The 15,448-nt window shown below is 40.3% G+C and overlaps 1 protein-coding gene and 2 long non-coding RNA genes across 5 annotated transcripts in view; 2 read left to right on the forward strand and 1 right to left on the reverse strand.

Moving 5' to 3' along the window:
* LOC309695823 (uncharacterized protein) overlaps window positions 1–15,448 on the forward strand; it is a 232,739-nt gene that overhangs the window by 75,689 nt on the left and 141,602 nt on the right. The gene's annotated exons all lie outside the window — the stretch shown is intronic.
* Window positions 1–15,448, forward strand: part of LOC309695831 — a 46,744-nt gene that overhangs the window by 29,334 nt on the left and 1,962 nt on the right. The window contains exon 1 of one of the 3 annotated variants that reach the window (XR_014273247.1): window positions 13,771–13,881. The exons of the other annotated variants lie outside the window; for them this stretch is intronic. This is a non-coding gene — a long non-coding RNA (uncharacterized lncRNA). Of the gene's footprint in view, window positions 1–13,770; window positions 13,882–15,448 lie in introns of those variants that run through there. 3 annotated transcript variants of the gene reach the window in all.
* LOC309695829 lies at window positions 5,993–7,327 on the reverse strand. The gene is made up of 2 exons (XR_014273240.1): window positions 6,875–7,327; window positions 5,993–6,323 (listed from the first exon to the last, which is right to left on the reverse strand). It is a non-coding gene; the product is annotated as an uncharacterized lncRNA (long non-coding RNA).

Below are 15,448 nucleotides of genomic sequence, written 5' to 3' on the forward strand. Positions count from 1 at the left end.
GCTCAAAGGACAGTTAATCTCCTGATGAAGACAGACAGAACATCGTGGACTTGAGAAGAATTAATAGCAGGCAAAAGACAGTGCAACGGAAACCACACTGACGACACCAGCAGCAGCATGTAAGGAACCACGAGGTGGAAACATGTACTGTAAATTACAGGCTGGGCAGTTGAACAGTGGGATAATGAACGGTGGTAAAGCACTGGACACTGATTGTCAGATTTGCCATGCTTGGAGTAATCTTGAAAGAGATGACTGAGAGGATCAACAGGAAAGAAGAAACCACGTGATGAAACATGCACGGTGGATAGCAGGCTGGTAAGAACAGTGTGACATGACTGTTTAAAGGCACTGAATGTGGTATTTTGCCAAGGTGGGACTTGATCCAAAAGGAAAATACTGAAGAGAAACAGAGAAGAAACAGACTGTGTTTGCTGGAATTCAAGACAACAAAAGGACACTGAGAGAAGAGGACGGTGACCAGTGAGAGGCGAAGCTGGACGAGTTCGACTGTGAGAATACAGGGTGTAATTGGATTGAAATGATAGCCTGAACTCATGATGGTTTAGAGATGTCCACCGTCACAAACAAAGAGGTAAACAAGAATAGAAAACACACATACACAAAGTGTTACATGTGAAATTATTTCTGGAAAGAATCAGAAGTGAGATAGTTTTGAATTAAGAAATCAGAGAAAAGATGCATGAATTAAACCTGACTATAACATACAGAGGCAATGAAGAAAGCAGCTTACACTCACTGAACATTAACAAAATACATAAGAAAAGCAATGAAGACCTGCTTACACGTATATACATGACATAAGTTGGGATTTCTGACCAGAGAAAGGGAAACGGGTAGTTTAAGTACATATGAAAATAATGAAAATGTCTCAGTTGTGTTTCTATAGGGGCGAAACAGATCTGGATCAATTTTCCACGTGCAGCGGTCGGAAGAAACCTGTAGGTTAACTTGACTGGACATGCCAAGGCAAGTTTCTGGTTGAATTGTTCACAGCGCCATGTCTCCATAAACCTGACAAGTGGGCCCTAACTTCTGGCTGAGGAGCAGGAAGGGTGTTAATAAGGTGGGAACTTAAAATTTGGGTTAGCAAATTTGGGAAAGAGAACTGACGGCTTAAGTGGAGAATTGTGCAGGAGTCTGACACACTGCAAAAGCAACATATGCAAGTTCACATACACAAACAGAAAATGCATTAACCTTATAAAGACAAGACAAGCTCATGGAGTTTAATGCATAGATACAGATTAAACCTGGCTAAGAACACGAACATATGCAATGAAGAACAGCTTGCTATTTTGTATGAATGATACAATGGTGTGAATGTTTAATAAAATGCATTTGAATTTGTAATTGAGGAATAGAAGAAGCCATATGACAAAGGGAGTGAGTTATGTAAATAAAAGTGATTAAAGTAGTTTTAAAAGAGTGACTTAGGAGTGCTCTCTCGTACTGAGTGATCAAAACCAGTGATCACTGTAGAAAGAAATAAAATGATTTAATGAGTTGGGAATGTTTAAACATATGTTTCTGTTGTTACAGCTTCTTGAGAGATGACTCAGTATGCAAATTAGCTGGAGTGAGTGGTGACGAAGGAACTTCCTGAGTGTGTGTGTGACTGTGACTTTCAGGAAGAGGAAGCATAGCAGAGACGAGAAGTGCAGATTGGGGTAGGGAATTTATAGTTTAGTGATTATATGATGTCGTAAGGGGTCTTATGCTGAATTTAAGAGCATAAGGGGGTGATTTTTGTGTGCAAATTGTGTGGTTTTAATGAGACTTTCGGTGTATTGAGGAGGTGAAATTATGTGGTGGCAAAATACTTGTGTGTTTAAGGTTGTTGAGGTTGTTGTGGTAATGGGTTGATTCGGTCAGTTAGGTTTGGGTTGTTGTTGTTTTTGTTTTTAATAGAGGGAGTTTTAGGAAACATGGACATGTCTAAAAATCGGGCCCATTATTTTGTAACAGTGCACTTAAAGAAAACCTGTCGGGTGATTTTGTTTTGTTTTTATGAGCTAACAATCAGCTCTATTTTTTCCATTTCTGTTTTAAGCAGGCCTGCAACAGCGCTGAAAATTCTCGGGGAGAGCAAATACAAGGGGGGGCTTTCCAGATTACAATTGGCTGAGGAGAGCTACCTGTGGGGACTGATCAAGGTCGTAAGTCCCTGTAAAAAGGATTTTATGCGAGTCAATCCAGTCCAAAAGCATAAAGAAATATTTTCCTATGGAAAATAAAAAATGACTGAGCTCATTTTGCTGAGGGTGGAGTATCTGATCGTGCGGGAAGCTCCACTATCAGCAAATACATGGTGTGACTGCATGTGAGTGAGGATGAATTAATGTGGACAAACAATTGTTTTTACCAGAGAAAATTTGTTGACTGGGGTTAGATTATGGGATTATAGTATATTGTTGGGAGAATGCCAAATGCTAAAGGGGAAATATTTTTGATGTAACTCAGTTATCATTAATTGAAGAAACACATGACTGATAACTGTTCTGTTTTAAGTTTATTTTTATGACATAGAATTGGATCATGAGTGGGGAAAACTGAGCATTTTTAAGTTTTGTATAGTATCTTGACACATGAAATGTATCAAGATAAAGGGGGGTTTAGGGTTTAATAATTTAATTGTTTAATAATTTAGGATCATTTCAGGACCTTTTGGGTTTTTGATCATTTGGATATGGTAAAACTGAAACTGTTATTTTTAAGTTAAGGTTAAAGGATTAAAGTGAACTTGTCACGGTTTGCGGGCCAAGCCGTGTGGAGTTGTAGAAAAGGACCCAAAAGGCGGCAGCTCTGGTGCAGGTGAATATTTATTTACAACGGTGGGCACAAAACAGCACTGGTGGAAAAACAAGAAACCGGAAACCTAAACTGGGTAAGCTAATAACACAAACCAGAAACGAGGATGCAGGGAGGTCCGGGGAAATACACAAGAGACGCAGGGAGACCGAGGGGAAACAACACAGACGAACCAGCAACTACCATAACAGAAGACACAACTTAAATACACCCAGAGAACACAGGGAGATTACACACAGGTGCACAGCAAATCCAGCATGTCCAAATTAACACTGTCGGATTTGATTTCAACACTATTAAAGTGTCTATATGGGTCCACACCAGAGAGTGTTAATTTAACTCTTTTTGGAGAGTTGGTACGTTAACTCTGATTTAGTGTTAAACACCAAATCTGTCTGGAGTTGATAATTTAACACTTGGTGTTAAGAGTTTATATATTAACTCTCAAAGAGTATTTTAGTTTAACTACGTAAGAGTTATCTTCTAATTCATTCTAAAAAGCGGGAATTTTACTGTTCTGAACTTCTAGAAATTTCTTTTGGAAATAAACATTTACTAAAAAGATGCAATGGTTATTGAAAAACATTTATTCTGAACTGTGCACCACAATTTCAAAACATTTTCTGAAAGATGTAACAGTATACATGTTCTCACTTTCATTAGAATTTTGTTTATCAAAAGGTCTGACATGGTAAATGCAAATAACAGCATTCTCATCACTTATTTCTTCAATACAATATGCATGTCCTTCATTCATCCCTTTGTGGAACTGCAACGCACTTCTGCTCTCCCCCATATTCCATCTTCACAAGCATATCCTGTGTGGAGATTGAATAAAAATTAGTTGACACTAATTAATGGCACAAATAATCCAGTAAACAATTGCAGCACAGTAAAAAAAAAAAGGAATCCTCTTTGAGCCATTACTTGTGTAAAGTATTTTCCCAAAAGACAAGGACACAGGCAACAGGTAATACTGAACTAAATGTAAAACCTCAACCTTTCATTTTTACCTAAACCGTGTGCACAAAACTCTGGAGGGATCTATGCTAACGTAGAAACCAGTCAGGACGTCTGCTACTGCTGTTTGCTCGGTTTTTTTTTATGGGCGATCGTTTTCAGGCTTCAAGTAGCACCATTATACCAACATTTCACATTCTAGACATTGTTTTAGGTGTATTTGACCAAAGGTTTGACTGAAAATTCACATGCAAGCTTTTTTCAAGGCTGTGGTATTTGCCCGCAGACAATACCTTTCAGCTAGCTAAAACAGAATATTATGCTATCACCGAGCAACATGGCTAATGCCTTCCACACAGCTTTGTCTCAACTCCAAAGAGCCACAGAAGTAAAAGCTAATAGAAATAATTGAAACAATCTTTGAAAAAATGACTTACCAAGCATGGCAAACAACTCAAATATGTAGAGCAAAATGTTCCGAAACGGCTTCACTTCAGCTTCGATTGGAGCCGTGTTGGGGGCGGAGTCTGTGAATTTACTCTGTTGGTGTCATAGCCCCTGTAGGAGTTCAGAGGTCAAGAGTTAATGTTTCCATTGTAACACCTCCAGATTTGAAATAGAAACACTAATTTTTAACACTCGATTTTAACTACTATCATTTTACACCTCAGAGTTACATTAAAAGAATGTGACTCTGCTTAGAGTAAAATTAACTCTACTTTTGCAAGGAGACTATTAACACCAAAAAATTTAACACTTTTGAATTTGCTGTGTGGGAAACACAGGGGATACTGATAAACATAACGAGACAGGGCAGGAGTGAACACAACATTACGCATACTGACGAGAGACTGTCAAAGTAAAACAGGAAGTACACAGAGGTTCAGACAGGAGGAGAGAAAGCACGGGGAGAACACAGATATAACAGGCTGGGGAAAACATGGAATAAACACAAAGAGAGACGAGAGCTCATAAATACACAGAGGGGCACAAGGGGGTAAGAGTCACAAAGGGAAAAAACACTTAGGGAACACCACAACAGGACACTTCAGAAAACCTGGCCTAAATAAGGAGCGAAAATACAAGGAACCAAGAATACTGGGCCAACATGGCCCAGGACCATGACAGAACTGAATCCTGTTTAGAAGATACAATGCCGGTTTTTCAAAGCCGTGAATAAATCTTAGAGGGAAAATTAGTGAGGGTTGAAGGAGTAGAACAGCTTTGATTTCTTTTTTGATTTTTAGAAGAAGTGGTTATAATGTAGGCGTACACATACAGATATTACATAGGTTTATCTTTAGGATAAAGGGGGAGCTTCTACGTAGAAATGATTTTTATACATATTGCATTTTGTGCTTTTAAAGGAGTTGTGGCTCAAATTTGTCTCTGGAGGGTCACGAGCCTTTGGCTAGCGCTATGATTAGCCAATCTACTGTGAGGATAATATGAGTTCATGAAGGATTGCACACGCTTACAGACACAGAGTCCAGAAACACACATGACAGTATTGATTCCAGGCAAAAGGCCTCAAATTCATTTAGCTTTTAACTGAACTTAAAGAAGGACCAAAGAGGAAGGAAAGCATATATTTTGGTTAAATCTGATAAACTAGAATTAGAAGGTATTGTTACATTAAAAGGAGCAAAATGAAATAAAAAGGCTATACCAAAATGGGTTATAACATAGGAAATGTGAGGTTAAAATGAAGTTAACACATAGGAGTTGTTTCAAGGCAGCATTTAGCTATGATGAAATGTATACAGGAGTAATTGCTTATATGCTTAAACTTAATTGATTAGAATGGTTGTTTTCTTTTGGATCTTTTAGAGTAGAGGAACTTGCAGCAGCGACAATTTGTGCACAGGATGTTGATGATCAGATAAGGGAAAAATAGAGCGAGCAACCGGACGTGAAAGCAGGGCTTAAAGAGTTTTAAAATGATGAGGAACGTTGAAGAATATACATAAATACAAGTCAATAAGTTAAAGAGCATAATTAGGATCATGCTTTTGTAACACTGGTGGTGCAATACTAGACCTGTTAGTGCTACTTCTTGCCTTCTTTGCATGTAGTGCGGGCAGTATAGTTACCTTTAACCACAGTACGCGGACAGAAGGGAAATATGGACCAGATCAGACAGGTTCTAGATTCGTAGGAGCCAAGGGTGTATGACAACAGAGGACTTGTACACAGTAGGTGTAGAAAACACAATTGCATTTATTAGCAATTATTAAAGTTGTGCACATTTAACAAAAGTAGAGCGCGCTTCTTGAAAACAAAATAAAATAAACCCCACAAATGGTCGACCTAAGGATATATTGTCTTTTGTGTCTTTTTTTTAAAAGTCAATTTCAGTCTTTCAATGTTCAGTAGTCACTCAGTGTGTTTGTAACCAGTCGGGTTACAATCTACCAGTTCATCCGGCTCTTTGGGCTGGGCTCGCCATCCAGTACTGGAAAAGGGATCCTCGATTCTTCTCAGGTCCTCAAAACCAATCCAATCCAAATAAGCAAAGGAAAAAACCTGACCTGGGGACCAGGCCAGAACACAGTAGTTCAACATTTAAGCTATCATGCCTGTAACTTATTATTACTACTGGTTGCTTGTAGTGCTTCTAAATTTTCTTCAAAATATTCTATGTTGTACAACAAATTATTCTCATTTCAAAGGGAAAAAGTGCATAGGAAACACACATTTAAAACAATACAAAATAGCTCAGCAGTGCATTAAAAATACACATTGGCTTGAGACTTATCAAGTTTCAGCTAAGTACAGTGCAGGTGAAGGCACTTAATTTCACGTTGCTAATACTTAATTGTGCAGAACTATAATTAGCACCATGAGAAAAGTGAACATGTGCTAACATAACGTCGCACAAAACCATACATTATACATCAATACCACAGTAATGTGACATAAACCTTTAAAGAACATCTCGTATGCAGTGCAGCAGACTCAGTGCTAATTGCTTTAGCCTCAGAAAAGGCACTTTCATTGCAAAATGGCTAACAGAAGTTAGCATCGGAGCTAGCGGCAAGTAGCATGCTATGCTAGCGCACGTGTACTGCCTGGGACTTACCATGCAAAGCAACAAATGCTACACGGGGCTTCACAGTGCTCACGTTGGCTCACGGCCTCTGGAATACAGTATCACTCTTATTATTCTCGCCGAAAAAAGGACTTTCACTATCCAGCTAGCTTCTTCGCCGCACGGGTAAACTGATCTTTCACCGTCTGTGTCTCTGGCGTATCTTACTGGCACACGAAGGCACGCACAGGTGTCTCAGCAGCGCACAGACTGGGGGGAGGGTCAGACCGGCCAATGATTGGTCGCTCAGTGGATCTGACAAACACACTCTAAAGGACTAAGTCCTGCCCCCACACCATCTATATACCACATATACATATGTACATATTAAACTTATGTTTACATGCTTTTTATCAGTATTTATTATAATTAATTTTGTTTTTATCAATATTTATTCCCATCGTGAGAGTATGAATATTTATACTTTTAATCCCGTTTTTAACACTGGGTTACACTTTTGATTAAAGAGTCCCAAATAGGATAAGTTAGGGAGATGCAGGAAAAGGTGTTTTGTTTCCTTTGCAGAAGATCGATCTCGGCGTCCACAGGAGGGGCGAGGATCCTGGAGATCTCGAGGCCTGCAGAGAGGGACCGAGAAAACCTAAGCTTACACATGGAGTGTTCTCGAATGGGAGCTGGTTGAGCCAGAGGACGGCTAGAGAGGGTCTGAGCGAGGACACAATGTATTGCGACCTCTGGTGTTCCAGAGGTCGAGAGAGGGAGTGTGGAGCAGGGAAATTATTTTACTGCTATTGTTAAATAATTGTCATCATTACCATTGCATTAATAATATAATCTGGAGTTTATATTGCATTCAGGGGTTAAACAGTGTGTCTTTCAGAAAGGCTAAAAGTAACAGGACAGGAAACAGGCTTGCAGAGAGTTTTGCAGAAGTGAAAGCAAAGTCTAAGTTATTCTGAGGAGCAGGCCAGACGAGGCCATTTGAATCACTAGGTTATTTAAAATGATCATTGCTTTAACAAAGTAACAGATAGCTTTAAGAAGGCCTTAAGATGCTTATGCACACAGTTATTATGTTTAGTAGAGGTTCTTGATTAAAACATTTATTTAGTAGAAGACATACACATAGTCTCAGTGAGCCTCCGTTCTGGTGAAAGGTCAGAAGTGCAACAGGTGACACAGAGAGCATGTGAGGTCAACACACACACACACACATTAGTTAGATTTATTTAGAGAAGAGGTTACTCATGTCTGGCTGTAACTGCAAAAGTGTCTCGGTAAAAGAGGAACCGTTCCTTGTTGTCTCGGCAAGAAAGAGGAACAAGACAAGAACTGAAAGGTAGACAGGAAGGGCCAGCCATGAAAATAGAAGATGATCTTCTGGGGTAAAAGCCAGAAGATCATCTTGTATAAATCTATGTATAAAATGTATCTGTGACGCATGAAGGGGCGTCAGTAAATCAAACCCTGATGCTATAAAATATCTGTTCATGCTTTGATTAAGTCGAGGACTACTGGCTGTCTGCGTACAGAGTGTCTTCCCACACGTGTGTTCATTAAAATCATTGTTTGACCAAAGAGCTTCTGGACCAAGAGTGGTTTGTACTCTCCCTCCTCAATTTTGAACCTTAACAAGTTCCAGTAGTGAAGCTGAGGTGTCTATGAAGTGTTCAGCAGTCTGATGGCCTGATGGAAAAAGCTGTCTCTCAGTCTGCTGGTTCGGGACCGGATGCTGCAGAACCTCCTTCCTGATGGAAGTAGTCTGAACAGTTTATGGCTGGGGTGACTGGAGTCCTTGATGATCCTCCCCGCTTTCCTCAGGCACCGCTTCCTGTAGATGTCTTGGAGGGAGGGAAGCTCACCTCCAATTATCCGTTCAGAGCACCGCACTACTCGCTGGAGAGCTTTGCAGTTGTAGGCGGTGCTGTTGCCATACCAGGTGGTGATGCATCCAGTGAGGATGCTCTCAATGGCACAGTGATAGAAGGTCCTGAGGATGCGGGGGCTCATGCCGAATCTTTTCAGTCTCCTGAGAAAGAAGAGGCGCTGCTGCGCCTTCTTCACTGTTTTGTTTGTGTGTACTGACCACGTAAGATCCTCAGCCAGATGTACACCAAGGAACCGGAAGCTGCTCACTCTCTCCACAGCAGCGCCGTTGATGGTGATGGGGGTGTGTACTTCTCTGCACCTCCGGAAGTCCACTATCAACTCCTTTGTCTTTGCGACGTTGAGGGTGAGATGGTTGTCTTGACACCAGTGGGTCAGGGCGCTGACCTCCTCCCTGTAAGCTGTCTCATCACTGTTGGTGATAAGACCCACCACTGTAGTGTCGTCCGCAAACTTCACAATGATGTTGGAGTTGTTAGTGGCCGTGCAGTCGTAGGTGTAGAGTGAGTACAGGAGAGGGCTCAGTACACACCCCTGTGGAGCACCAGTGTTCAGTGTGACGGGGGATGAGGTGATGCTGCCCAGTCTGACCACTTGGCGTCTGTCAGACAGGAAGCTAAGGATCCAGCTGCAGAGGGAGCTGCTCAGTCCTAGATCCTGCAGTTTCCTGTCCAGCTTCGAGGGAACGATGGTATTGAATGCTGAGCTGTAATCTACAAACAGCATTCTCACATACGTGTCTCTCTTCTCCAGGTGTGACAGGGCAGTATGTAGTGTCAGGGCTGTGGCATCATCAGTGGACCTGTTGTGGCGGTATGCGAACTGTAGAGGGTCCAGTGAGTCGGGTAGTGCAGAGCAGATGAAGTCCCTGACCAGCTTCTCGAAGCATTTGCTTACGATGGGGGTCAGAGCTACAGGTCGCCAGTCGTTCAATGAGGAGATGGTGGAGGATTTGGGTACAGGGACGATGGTGGCCATTTTGAAGCAGGCTGGGACTACAGACAGAGAGAGGGAAAGGTTGAAGATGTGCGTGAACACTCCAGCCAGCTGAGCCGCGCATGACCTGAGGACGCGGCCGGGAATCCCGTCCGGACCAGTAGCTTTGCGTGCGTTCACCTTCCTGAAGCACCTCCGCACATCCTCCTCAGACACAGTGTGCGCACTGACGTCATCCGCGGTGCGCACACTGTCCGGTCTCATGGTGTTTGCTGTGTCGAATCTAGCGTAAAATACGTTTAGATCCTCACACAGAGAGGCCGTGGTCTGCGGTGTGCTGGTTTTCCCTCTAAAGTCTGTGATCGTCTGTTGAGACTTTACAAGTTAGAAGATAAGCATTGCAATCTCTAACAATTATATTGACAATCTTACTGAACAAAGGCATCTCACTTGATACTTGAGCAATAACAGAGCTGCACATGTTCAGTATTTGCCTTTTTTCAACTGGAACCTGTGTAGTTATTGTCATGGGATGAGCCACATTTACAGGCTGTGAAACAGAGGTTCCATCGTTAGGTACAGGCTCAAAATTATTGATGACCTCAGAGTGAACGCAGTCTCCATGTGCTCGGAATAAGTGCCGCTTGTAACCAGAGTACGTGCGAAAGATAAATGAACATCCAGGCTCTCCACAGGTCAAACGTAAAAACCTTCCTGGGTACAAACCATGCTGGAACTTCAAATGTCTAAATAACACTGAGCAACTTGAGTGGTGTATCTTGCAAAAGTAACAGGTGAACATTTCCAGTCAAAGTGCTGAATAGTGGATATTTTTAAACAGTACAGTGAAGACTTGCTCTTGTTTCCCTGACCCGAGGACTGTCCTTCATGCTGCCAACATCAGTGCCATACACGGTGGTCTGGATGAATGTGTAGAAGTTGTCCAATGCCTTATCAAAGGACACGGCAAATAAAAAATGTGCCTTGAAAAGTTTTGCCTTGTCAAAACCTGCATCTCCCATCTGTGTCACACAAGGAATGACCTTTTGATCTAGGACAATGTAGAAACTCTGGATGGTGTTCTTTCTTTCTCCAACACACAGGACGAATGGCTGAGTGGGGCCAGCCTTAAGAAAAGCCTCCGTGCTATCCCCCACCTGAGGGAGAGAAAGAAACCAAGTGATTCACATTAAACAAAATTGATAATCTGATGTTGAGGCATTGCTGCGTGAAGTTATGACAATATTAAAATGTTTCACTCCACGCACCCAATTATTTTTGTTTCAATGTGTACATTTAGTTTTAATAGAAACAATGACATGTCAGTCCTGCAACACCAGGCGTGTCTGGGATAGATACATCTGCTGCAGGTTGGATCACCTTGCCATCTTAAAATATCAGCCCTTGATAATTTGCATCTGTTCTCATCAAAAGAGAAATATACAATTCTAAAAATCATACCTTGATGAATTTCATTAGGTGGTGAGCAGCATCTGATGTGCTAATCTTTGAAGATGTCCTTCCCTTAGATGTTGGACAAGTGAAGCAGCAAAAGATGGCAGCCGCCTCGCAGTCCCAAACTACAGAATAGGAATTAAGATCACAATTACTGTCATTTAAAGGACCCCAGCAGCCATTTTTTCCACCTTATGTATGTACATTTTAGACACCTGATAATTTTTCAATTAAGGCAGTTTACCAGTGCCTTGGTTTAAATTTCAAATATTGTATAACAAGACAAAACTGCAAATATGAACGCATTTCCCCCCCTCTCACTCTTAACTAACCTTTAATTGAACTACAAAATTAACACAATGGTCCTCTCTTTCTGGTCAGACACTTTGCAGCACTTCTGCTGTAATTTTGTTCATATTTAACAAAATAAAAATGCAGAAATAAGTGTACACATTAGTTTTTGACTCTCACTGAATTAACAAAGCCAATCCCTCCACATGTTTGTACTCTCTTGTTACCTCGGCCAGGTCCGCGGCTCTGAACCGTGGTAATGACACCTCTGGCTAATATGTGGGGTTGTCAGTGTACAGTCGAGTCTTAACAGCTTTCCTACAACCAGGCACTCATTTTGGCGGCAGTGGTTATTATTATATTTACATGCTTTCTTCTTCCATTTCTCCTCGGTAACAGCTCCTACATTCTCCCTCTCTCGCGCTCAAACACACAACGGGAGGGGCAGTTCCACGTTCTCCCTGCAGCATGGACTACGCTGCCCATGAGGGCCCGTAACACTCTGCCCATATTGCCTTCATATTAATTTTGGCTAATGACAAAAAAAGTCACTTTAAGGGTCAAATTGCATTATACTTCTTCACCTCACCTGACGTGGGCCGCAAGTGGCCTCTGGGCCGTGAGTTTGAGACCACTGACCCTAAGGCTTTGGCAGTTTAATTCGAAAATAAATAAAAGGCATTTAATAAAAACTGTGACATATATTAACAAGTAATATTCATTACAGCCTGCCAACAGCCAGATTATGCTAAATGAATATTAGGAAAGTAACTGGTACTTTCTAGCTAGCAGTAGTCTAGCTTAACAAAAAGAGTTAAAATTCAAATATGACACTTAAAGATGATGTATTTTGATATAAATACTATTTTTTTTACTAGTTATCATGTTACTTGTTCTAACATCAATCTAAAACTTAATATTTAACCGAATAAAACTTACCGCAGCAGCAAGAAAAAATGGCGACCGAAGATTCTGAAATGCGGAGCTCCACAGGAAATGAAGGTGTGGTCTAATTTAACACCCACAGTGTTAAAATGCAGTAACGACTAAAATCCACACTAACACTTTTCAGGAATCAACTCCCGATGTGTTATTTTAACTCGATTAAGTGTTGAAATAACTCGGAACTCTGTTGAATTCTACTAACACTGAAAAATCAACACTGGCATTTTTGCTGTGTAGTACGCACTTGAGGCAGCTGTCATGATTTAGTGCTATATAAATAAAATTAAATTGAATTTAGCGGACATTTTCCAGAGATTCAGTGGCTGAATCATCCTCCAAGCATGCTGAAGTATCCTCGGACAAGATGAGGAAATGTGACCACCCCCCAATGCATCCATTGGAGTGTGTGTGTGTGTGTGTGTGTGTGTGTGTGTGTGTGTGTGTGTGCGTGCGTGCGTGTGTGTGTGTGTGTGCGTGTATGCAATTGTTAGAAAACATACAGATAAAAGTGCTGTATGATTGTGTGAATGAGACTTCCAGTAGAAAGTGCTTTGATTGCCCAGTTGAGTAGAAAGGCACTATATGAGTACCAGTGCACTTACCATTTATTTTGTTTTCTACTTTCATTTTTTTCGACCAATCCTCAATACTAGGATGTAGAAATCGTCATGACAGACAATCCAATCTTCCCAGTATTTTACATGCTTGATTAATGTGAATGTGACTTGATTTTAAAGTAATTTACAGCAACTTTAAGTTTCAAGAAAACTTGAGTTTTACAATGCTTGAGCTCAGGATCTAAATATACAGTATACACATTTAAATTTCAAATGTAATATCTTTACATAACCATTATTATAATTTTATTTCTCATATGAATGCTGTTTATTCAGCTTAGTTCCTTCTCCCTCAGTTCACAGCCTATCTCTGTCATGGCCCTTGGGTCTTGGTCCCAGGGTTTTGAGTTTTTTGTGGATTGATAGTTATTTTGGTTTGAGTATGATTTATGTTTAGGTTCTTTATAAGTTCTTTTTTGTTGCTTTAAGCTAATCTCTATGGTATTCCTTTGCACATCTTTAGTTGTTAGTTTTAGTTCCAGATCGTTTTGTGGAGTTTGTTTCCACTTACTTCCATTTTAACTTTCAGTCCCTATTTTGTCTTTCAGTGTTCCAAGTGTTAAGTTGGGGTTTTTTTGTTTTTTTTTGGAGGGGGGGTTGGTTGTTTTTCTTAATCCTATTTAGTTATGCCGTACATCCCATTTTATTCCAGTAGCTTTGGTAGCTATACTTTTTGTTTCTTGTGCTGAATTTTACTTCTGTTGTCATTTTCTTGATTAGTTTCAGCTGTGTCTTTTTACCCCAGGTGTTTCCACTCTCCCTAATTCCTTCTTGTGACACTTCAGTAACTGCTTCAGTCCTCAGTCTGTTTCCTCTTTCCTGCTTTGAAGACTATGGATTTTCCATTATACTCATAGACTTCAATATCCTATATAAGGGTTGTTTTTAGTTCATTATTGTGCATCTGTGAGTCCTTAATTTGAGTTCTTCCTGCCCACCTGTGACACTTTTGTTGACATAACATTATGTCCATAGCACATTTATCTGATCTTCAGCTCTATTTTACCCATTAACAAAACTTGAAAATAGCGTCCTAAATGCAGGAAGTCGGGGCACACAACCATTCTGCTGTTCTTTGTGGTTAATTATTGAGATGGTAGCGGGATGATGTTTCTAATTGTCTTTCATGAATTAACCACGACAGACCAGATATTATCACTGAAGATTGAGAAGGAAGAAAGAAAGATTGTCTCAGCTGCAAAATATCAAAGTATTCCTACTTTTGAACTTTTATTGCCAAAAGGAGAAAGCAAAGCTTTTAAACTATATCAAAATTTGGCGTGTGTGTGTGTGTGTGTGTGTGTGTGTTCGTGTTCAAGAAATTGCCCAAGCAGAGCAAAGGAAAGCCTAACCTTCTTCCTCATGGTGATGTGACAATATTAATAAAATCCAGAGTTTCTCTTGCTGATGCTCAGGTGTAGACCAGTAAGAAATAAGTGAAGTGGTGCTTGAGGTAAATAAGGTAGAACAGCTGCTCGGTAGATAAGCCTGCTGTTCACACATCAAAATGACTTCAGTTCATTCCTACATTCCAAATAATTCCAATAGCCCTCTTTCCATCTGGTATTAGTGTGCAAAAAGTCATTTCAATACTGTTCAACCCGACAATGACTGTAACTGTTGCGTGCATAGAAAGTATAAAACATGGACATGGCTTCCAAAAAAGGGAAAATGAAGCCAGTGCGGAGATACCTGATAGCTTCTATGTGAAGCTATCGCCAGCAGATTGCAGAAGTTGTGGTTGCAAAAAGACTCTTTCCTGTTGATCTTATAGCACCAGTGACTCAATTTAGACTATACGAATAAAATGAAGTAAGTTTTGTCAGTATTCGTCATACCATATTTCAAAATGGGCAGTTATCTGTGGTGTGAAACTGCATGGATGTACCCATCTCTATGTGCTTTTACAGTCAGTGCCCTTTCTTATTACATACGTTGTTTTTGTAACCAATATGGTAATGACTGTAAGGCTCATCTTCCGACTTCAAAATGGGACTTCAGAACCCAATGGCAGAAGTCATGGTAGCTCAGCAAGGTTCATCTTTTATATTGTCTATGTTTGCACACAGTCATTTATATTGACGACAGACAATCATGTTTCCTCTGAGTCTCATACCAACACTAGCTACTAGCTTCTTTTAGGAACCTAATTTAGCTTCAGCTCAAGTTACATTCTACACTAAAGAATAAAGAGACTCACAATGACCCTGTAAGCTTGTTCTAAATAGGGAATGGAAATGGAGCACAACAATCTTATGTCTATTTTAGAGATAATACTACAGTATTTAAACCCATTAAAATCAACACTTGAAAAAGAAATACAGAATAACTATATTTATGTTTGCATGTTTTTTATGCATTTACTTTATCAATGTAAAATACATTTAAATGATCTATTTTCCATATCCTTGAAACTGAATAAATAAAGAAATGTAAAGCAATTAAATGTTGTGCTTAATTGGCAAAGAGAGAA

Source organism: Aulonocara stuartgranti (genome assembly GCF_965226115.1).
Source record: "Aulonocara stuartgranti genome assembly, chromosome: 19".
NCBI classification, from domain to species: domain Eukaryota; kingdom Metazoa; phylum Chordata; class Actinopteri; order Cichliformes; family Cichlidae; genus Aulonocara; species Aulonocara stuartgranti.